The sequence below is a fragment of the Bombus flavifrons genome, unplaced genomic scaffold (genome assembly GCF_040668555.2).
Source record: "Bombus flavifrons isolate JBK064 unplaced genomic scaffold, iyBomFlav1_principal scaffold0024, whole genome shotgun sequence".
NCBI classification, from domain to species: domain Eukaryota; kingdom Metazoa; phylum Arthropoda; class Insecta; order Hymenoptera; family Apidae; genus Bombus; species Bombus flavifrons.
Window position 1 is genome coordinate 155,001 of NW_027184769.1, and position 7,500 is coordinate 162,500.

Below are 7,500 nucleotides of genomic sequence, written 5' to 3' on the forward strand. Positions count from 1 at the left end.
CATATCTTAGCGGTAAAGCACGTATACACCTTTCACGCTGAACGAACAAGCGCGTATATCACAGTGCGTCGCGCTGGACATACCGTAAGAATATTCTCTCTCCTCTCCTCCACATACATTTATTATAAGAGAGTCTAATCTTCGAACATCACTCTCCGTAGAAGACATACTACGCAAAGATAGTAAGCTCTACAGCGGCCAATTTTAAAGACAGCATTTTATTTATAAGTATAAAAAAAGTAGCTGACGGATTTTCCCATATATGTTTGGTTGAATCGATGCTCTGTTAGTACAAGCACGCACGAAACCAACTTTCGTTGGAATACGTGCACACAGGTCACCAGCTTCCCGACTAAGGGGAACCTTGCCACGATATTTGGTCATTACGTCCAGGACAGCGACCCGCGGCGCAGCAGTGTAGAGAAAAAACCAGTACGAGAACGGAGGAACAGTCGAGAAATAGCGTAAAATACACTAAGACTCGAGGAGCGGTGACTGAATTCTCAACCGAGGCCGTAGAATAGCCACGCGCTCAACGCTGTTCCGACCGAACCGTCCGGCTCGACGTCTCTCTTATAGATACGAAAGCGCCGGCCGGCAGGCCGGCGCCGGCCGGGCTAGCGGCCGCGCGCTTATGGTGCAAAACCTCCGTAGCAACGTACCGTTCGGAAGGGACGCTGGAACTTAGTCGCGCGAACGCTCGATCACTACTATACAAAGGCAATATCCAACCATCGAAATATTTTACCAGACACTTAATTAACATAATAGAAATACATTTTTACCAAAAAATTAATTTTTTTTTTCACCGAAAAATCGCATCAGTAAACATACTCTTTTATCGATTTCGGACAAAAAACAAGTTTATAATCAATTACAACACGTTAAAATAAGTAGAAATATCCAAAAAAATATATACCTTGTAACGTTAATTAACGAAAAAATTAGAAAAATATCCCAGTCGTGTCGGTTCGACGAACGCTAATTTTTTAAAAAATTCTATAAAAATGTTTAATCCTCGTGTATTTAATTGAGATAAAACGATTTCTATAAAAAAATTTATACCTTATAACGCTTTTTAACGAATTAACTCGAAAAAATGTTCTCGCCTCGGAATTTTTCTAAGTCCCAACGTACCGGCTCGGAATTTTTCTATGTTCCAACGACCGGTCGCATCGGTCCAAACTTTTTTTCTACCTTCTCCCGATTCTAAAAACGCTTAATCCCGACGTATTTCATCGAGTTAGGACGATTTATGCAAAAATATTCCTACCTTATAACGCTTTTTACCGAGTTAACTCGAAAAAACGGTTCGGTCCGAAAATTTTCAAAGTTCCAACGACCGGACGCATAGGTCCGTTTCTAAAAAACATTTTCACGACGAAATAAACCATTAATCCCGATGTATTTCGTCGAGTTGGAACGATTTATGCAATAATATTCGTACCTTATAACGCTTTTAACGGAGTTAACTCGAAAAAATGTTCTCGCCTCGGAATTTTTCTAAGTCCCAACGTACCGGCTCGGAATTTTTCTATGTTCCAACGACCGGTCGCATCGGTCCAAACTTTTTTTCTACCTTCTCCCGATTCTAAAAACGCTTAATCCCGACGTATTTCATCGAGTTAGGACGATTTATGCAAAAATATTCCTACCTTATAACGCTTTTTACCGAGTTAACTCGAAAAAACGGTTCGGTCCGAAAATTTTCAAAGTTCCAACGACCGGACGCATAGGTCCGTTTCTAAAAAACATTTTCACGACGAAATAAACCATTAATCCCGATGTATTTCGTCGAGTTGGAACGATTTATGCAATAATATTCGTACCTTATAACGCTTTTAACGGAGTTAACTCGAAAAAATGTTCTCGCCTCGGAATTTTTCTAAGTCCCAACGTACCGGCTCGGAATTTTTCTATGTTCCAACGACCGGTCGCATCGGTCCAAACTTTTTTTCTACCTTCTCCCGATTCTAAAAACGCTTAATCCCGACGTATTTCATCGAGTTAGGACGATTTATGCAAAAATATTCCTACCTTATAACGCTTTTTACCGAGTTAACTCGAAAAAACGGTTCGGTCCGAAAATTTTCAAAGTTCCAACGACCGGACGCATAGGTCCGTTTCTAAAAAACATTTTCACGACGAAATAAACCATTAATCCCGATGTATTTCGTCGAGTTGGAACGATTTATGCAATAATATTCGTACCTTATAACGCTTTTAACGGAGTTAACTCGAAAAAATGTTCTCGCCTCGGAATTTTTCTAAGTCCCAACGTACCGGCTCGGAATTTTTCTATGTTCCAACGACCGGTCGCATCGGTCCAAACTTTTTTTCTACCTTCTCCCGATTCTAAAAACGCTTAATCCCGACGTATTTCATCGAGTTAGGACGATTTATGCAAAAATATTCCTACCTTATAACGCTTTTTACCGAGTTAACTCGAAAAAACGGTTCGGTCCGAAAATTTTCAAAGTTCCAACGACCGGACGCATAGGTCCGTTTCTAAAAAACATTTTCACGACGAAATAAACCATTAATCCCGATGTATTTCGTCGAGTTGGAACGATTTATGCAATAATATTCGTACCTTATAACGCTTTTAACGGAGTTAACTCGAAAAAATGTTCTCGCCTCGGAATTTTTCTAAGTCCCAACGTACCGGCTCGGAATTTTTCTATGTTCCAACGACCGGTCGCATCGGTCCAAACTTTTTTTCTACCTTCTCCCGATTCTAAAAACGCTTAATCCCGACGTATTTCATCGAGTTAGGACGATTTATGCAAAAATATTCCTACCTTATAACGCTTTTTACCGAGTTAACTCGAAAAAACGGTTCGGTCCGAAAATTTTCAAAGTTCCAACGACCGGACGCATAGGTCCGTTTCTAAAAAACATTTTCACGACGAAATAAACCATTAATCCCGATGTATTTCGTCGAGTTGGAACGATTTATGCAATAATATTCGTACCTTATAACGCTTTTAACGGAGTTAACTCGAAAAAATGTTCTCGCCTCGGAATTTTTCTAAGTCCCAACGTACCGGCTCGGAATTTTTCTATGTTCCAACGACCGGTCGCATCGGTCCAAACTTTTTTTCTACCTTCTCCCGATTCTAAAAACGCTTAATCCCGACGTATTTCATCGAGTTAGGACGATTTATGCAAAAATATTCCTACCTTATAACGCTTTTTACCGAGTTAACTCGAAAAAACGGTTCGGTCCGAAAATTTTCAAAGTTCCAACGACCGGACGCATAGGTCCGTTTCTAAAAAACATTTTCACGACGAAATAAACCATTAATCCCGATGTATTTCGTCGAGTTGGAACGATTTATGCAATAATATTCGTACCTTATAACGCTTTTAACGGAGTTAACTCGAAAAAATGTTCTCGCCTCGGAATTTTTCTAAGTCCCAACGTACCGGCTCGGAATTTTTCTATGTTCCAACGACCGGTCGCATCGGTCCAAACTTTTTTTCTACCTTCTCCCGATTCTAAAAACGCTTAATCCCGACGTATTTCATCGAGTTAGGACGATTTATGCAAAAATATTCCTACCTTATAACGCTTTTTACCGAGTTAACTCGAAAAAACGGTTCGGTCCGAAAATTTTCAAAGTTCCAACGACCGGACGCATAGGTCCGTTTCTAAAAAACATTTTCACGACGAAATAAACCATTAATCCCGATGTATTTCGTCGAGTTGGAACGATTTATGCAATAATATTCGTACCTTATAACGCTTTTAACGGAGTTAACTCGAAAAAATGTTCTCGCCTCGGAATTTTTCTAAGTCCCAACGTACCGGCTCGGAATTTTTCTATGTTCCAACGACCGGTCGCATCGGTCCAAACTTTTTTTCTACCTTCTCCCGATTCTAAAAACGCTTAATCCCGACGTATTTCATCGAGTTAGGACGATTTATGCAAAAATATTCCTACCTTATAACGCTTTTTACCGAGTTAACTCGAAAAAACGGTTCGGTCCGAAAATTTTCAAAGTTCCAACGACCGGACGCATAGGTCCGTTTCTAAAAAACATTTTCACGACGAAATAAACCATTAATCCCGATGTATTTCGTCGAGTTGGAACGATTTATGCAATAATATTCGTACCTTATAACGCTTTTAACGGAGTTAACTCGAAAAAATGTTCTCGCCTCGGAATTTTTCTAAGTCCCAACGTACCGGCTCGGAATTTTTCTATGTTCCAACGACCGGTCGCATCGGTCCAAACTTTTTTTCTACCTTCTCCCGATTCTAAAAACGCTTAATCCCGACGTATTTCATCGAGTTAGGACGATTTATGCAAAAATATTCCTACCTTATAACGCTTTTTACCGAGTTAACTCGAAAAAACGGTTCGGTCCGAAAATTTTCAAAGTTCCAACGACCGGACGCATAGGTCCGTTTCTAAAAAACATTTTCACGACGAAATAAACCATTAATCCCGATGTATTTCGTCGAGTTGGAACGATTTATGCAATAATATTCGTACCTTATAACGCTTTTAACGGAGTTAACTCGAAAAAATGTTCTCGCCTCGGAATTTTTCTAAGTCCCAACGTACCGGCTCGGAATTTTTCTATGTTCCAACGACCGGTCGCATCGGTCCAAACTTTTTTTCTACCTTCTCCCGATTCTAAAAACGCTTAATCCCGACGTATTTCATCGAGTTAGGACGATTTATGCAAAAATATTCCTACCTTATAACGCTTTTTACCGAGTTAACTCGAAAAAACGGTTCGGTCCGAAAATTTTCAAAGTTCCAACGACCGGACGCATAGGTCCGTTTCTAAAAAACATTTTCACGACGAAATAAACCATTAATCCCGATGTATTTCGTCGAGTTGGAACGATTTATGCAATAATATTCGTACCTTATAACGCTTTTAACGGAGTTAACTCGAAAAAATGTTCTCGCCTCGGAATTTTTCTAAGTCCCAACGTACCGGCTCGGAATTTTTCTATGTTCCAACGACCGGTCGCATCGGTCCAAACTTTTTTTCTACCTTCTCCCGATTCTAAAAACGCTTAATCCCGACGTATTTCATCGAGTTAGGACGATTTATGCAAAAATATTCCTACCTTATAACGCTTTTAAGCGAGTTATTTCGATCGGAACTTTCGGCCTCTTCGCACCGGTGCGAAAAAATTCTAAGTTCCAACCGCCCGGTCATGTTGGTCCGGCGGAAAAAATTTTTCAAAAAAATAAAGCGAAATCGTTACTTTCGACTAGATTACGTCGATACGTGACGATTCCACGCAAAATTTCGATACCTTATAACGCTTTTAAGCGAGTTATTTCGATCGGAACTTTCGGCCTCTTCGCACCGGTGCGAAAAAATTCTAAGTTCCAACCTCCCGGTCATGTTGGTCCGGTGGAAAAAATTTTTCAAAAAAATAAAGCGAAATCGTTACGTTCGACTAGATTACGTCGATACGTGACGATTCCACCAAAAATTTCGATACCTTATAACGCTTTTAAGCGAGTTATTTCGATCGGAACTTTCGGCCTCTTCGCACCGGTGCGAAAAAATTCTAAGTTCCAACCGCCCGGTCATGTTGGTCCGGCGGAAAAAATTTTTCAAAAAAATAAAGCGAAATCGTTACTTTCGACTAGATTACGTCGATACGTGACGATTCCACGCAAAATTTCGATACCTTATAACGCTTTTAAGCGAGTTATTTCGATCGGAACTTTCGGCCTCTTCGCACCGGTGCGAAAAAATTCTAAGTTCCAACCTCCCGGTCATGTTGGTCCGGTGGAAAAAATTTTTCAAAAAAATAAAGCGAAATCGTTACGTTCGACTAGATTACGTCGATACGTGACGATTCCACGCAAAATTTCGATACCTTATAACGCTTTTAAGCGAGTTATTTCGATCGGAACTTTCGGCCTCTTCGCACCGGTGCGAAAAAATTCTAAGTTCCAACCGCCCGGTCATGTTGGTCCGGCGGAAAAAATTTTTCAAAAAAATAAAGCGAAATCGTTACTTTCGACTAGATTACGTCGATACGTGACGATTCCACCAAAAATTTCGATACCTTATAACGCTTTTAAGCGAGTTATTTCGATCGGAACTTTCGGCCTCTTCGCACCGGTGCGAAAAAATTCTAAGTTCCAACCTCCCGGTCATGTTGGTCCGGTGGAAAAAATTTTTCAAAAAAATAAAGCGAAATCGTTACGTTCGACTAGATTACGTCGATACGTGACGATTCCACCAAAAATTTCGATACCTTATAACGCTTTTAAGCGAGTTATTTCGATCGGAACTTTCGGCCTCTTCGCACCGGTGCGAAAAAATTCTAAGTTCCAACCGCCCGGTCATGTTGGTCCGGCGGAAAAAATTTTTCAAAAAAATAAAGCGAAATCGTTACTTTCGACTAGATTACGTCGATACGTGACGATTCCACGCAAAATTTCGATACCTTATAACGCTTTTAAGCGAGTTATTTCGATCGGAACTTTCGGCCTCTTCGCACCGGTGCGAAAAAATTCTAAGTTCCAACCTCCCGGTCATGTTGGTCCGGTGGAAAAAATTTTTCAAAAAAATAAAGCGAAATCGTTACGTTCGACTAGATTACGTCGATACGTGACGATTCCACGCAAAATTTCGATACCTTATAACGCTTTTAAGCGAGTTATTTCGATCGGAACTTTCGGCCTCTTCGCACCGGTGCGAAAAAATTCTAAGTTCCAACCTCCCGGTCATGTTGGTCCGGTGGAAAAAATTTTTCAAAAAAATAAAGCGAAATCGTTACGTTCGACTAGATTACGTCGATACGTGACGATTCCACGCAAAATTTCGATACCTTATAACGCTTTTAAGCGAGTTATTTCGATCGGAACTTTCGGCCTCTTCGCACCGGTGCGAAAAAATTCTAAGTTCCAACCTCCCGGTCATGTTGGTCCGGCGGAAAAAATTTTTCAAAAAAATAAAGCGAAATCGTTACGTTCGACTAGATTTCGTCGATACGTGACGATTCCACGCAAAATTTCGGTACCTTATAACGCTTTTAAGCGAGTTATTTCGAAGAGAGTCTTCGAACGTATAAGAATATTTCAAAGACACGCTCTTACGCGTTGCTCGCTCGCTCCGCTCGCTCGAAAAAAAATAGCCCAACCCAAAACCAATCCCTTTTGCGTCCGTTCTTCGATTTCATCGAAATCTTCTTTAGAACTCGCGGGATCGGTTTTGGGTTGGGCTAGAATAATTCGAGCGAGCGCAGCGAGCGAGCAATTATCGCGATTTCCACGCTGTACGAGTACTATTTTCCTCGTTTTCGTCGCTCTACGAGAAACGTACGAGAAACGCGAAAAAACGTAAAAAAGAAAAACGCAAAGAGAGAGAGAAACAAAAGAAGAACGAGAAAGAGCGAGCGGCGCGTCTTGCCTCCCTGGCGTCGTACCTTTAGAGAGTGATACCTACTCCAGCCCCTGCCCGCTGAATTGGAGGTGCGCGCGCAGCGCTAGCGCGAGCGACTAAGTCCA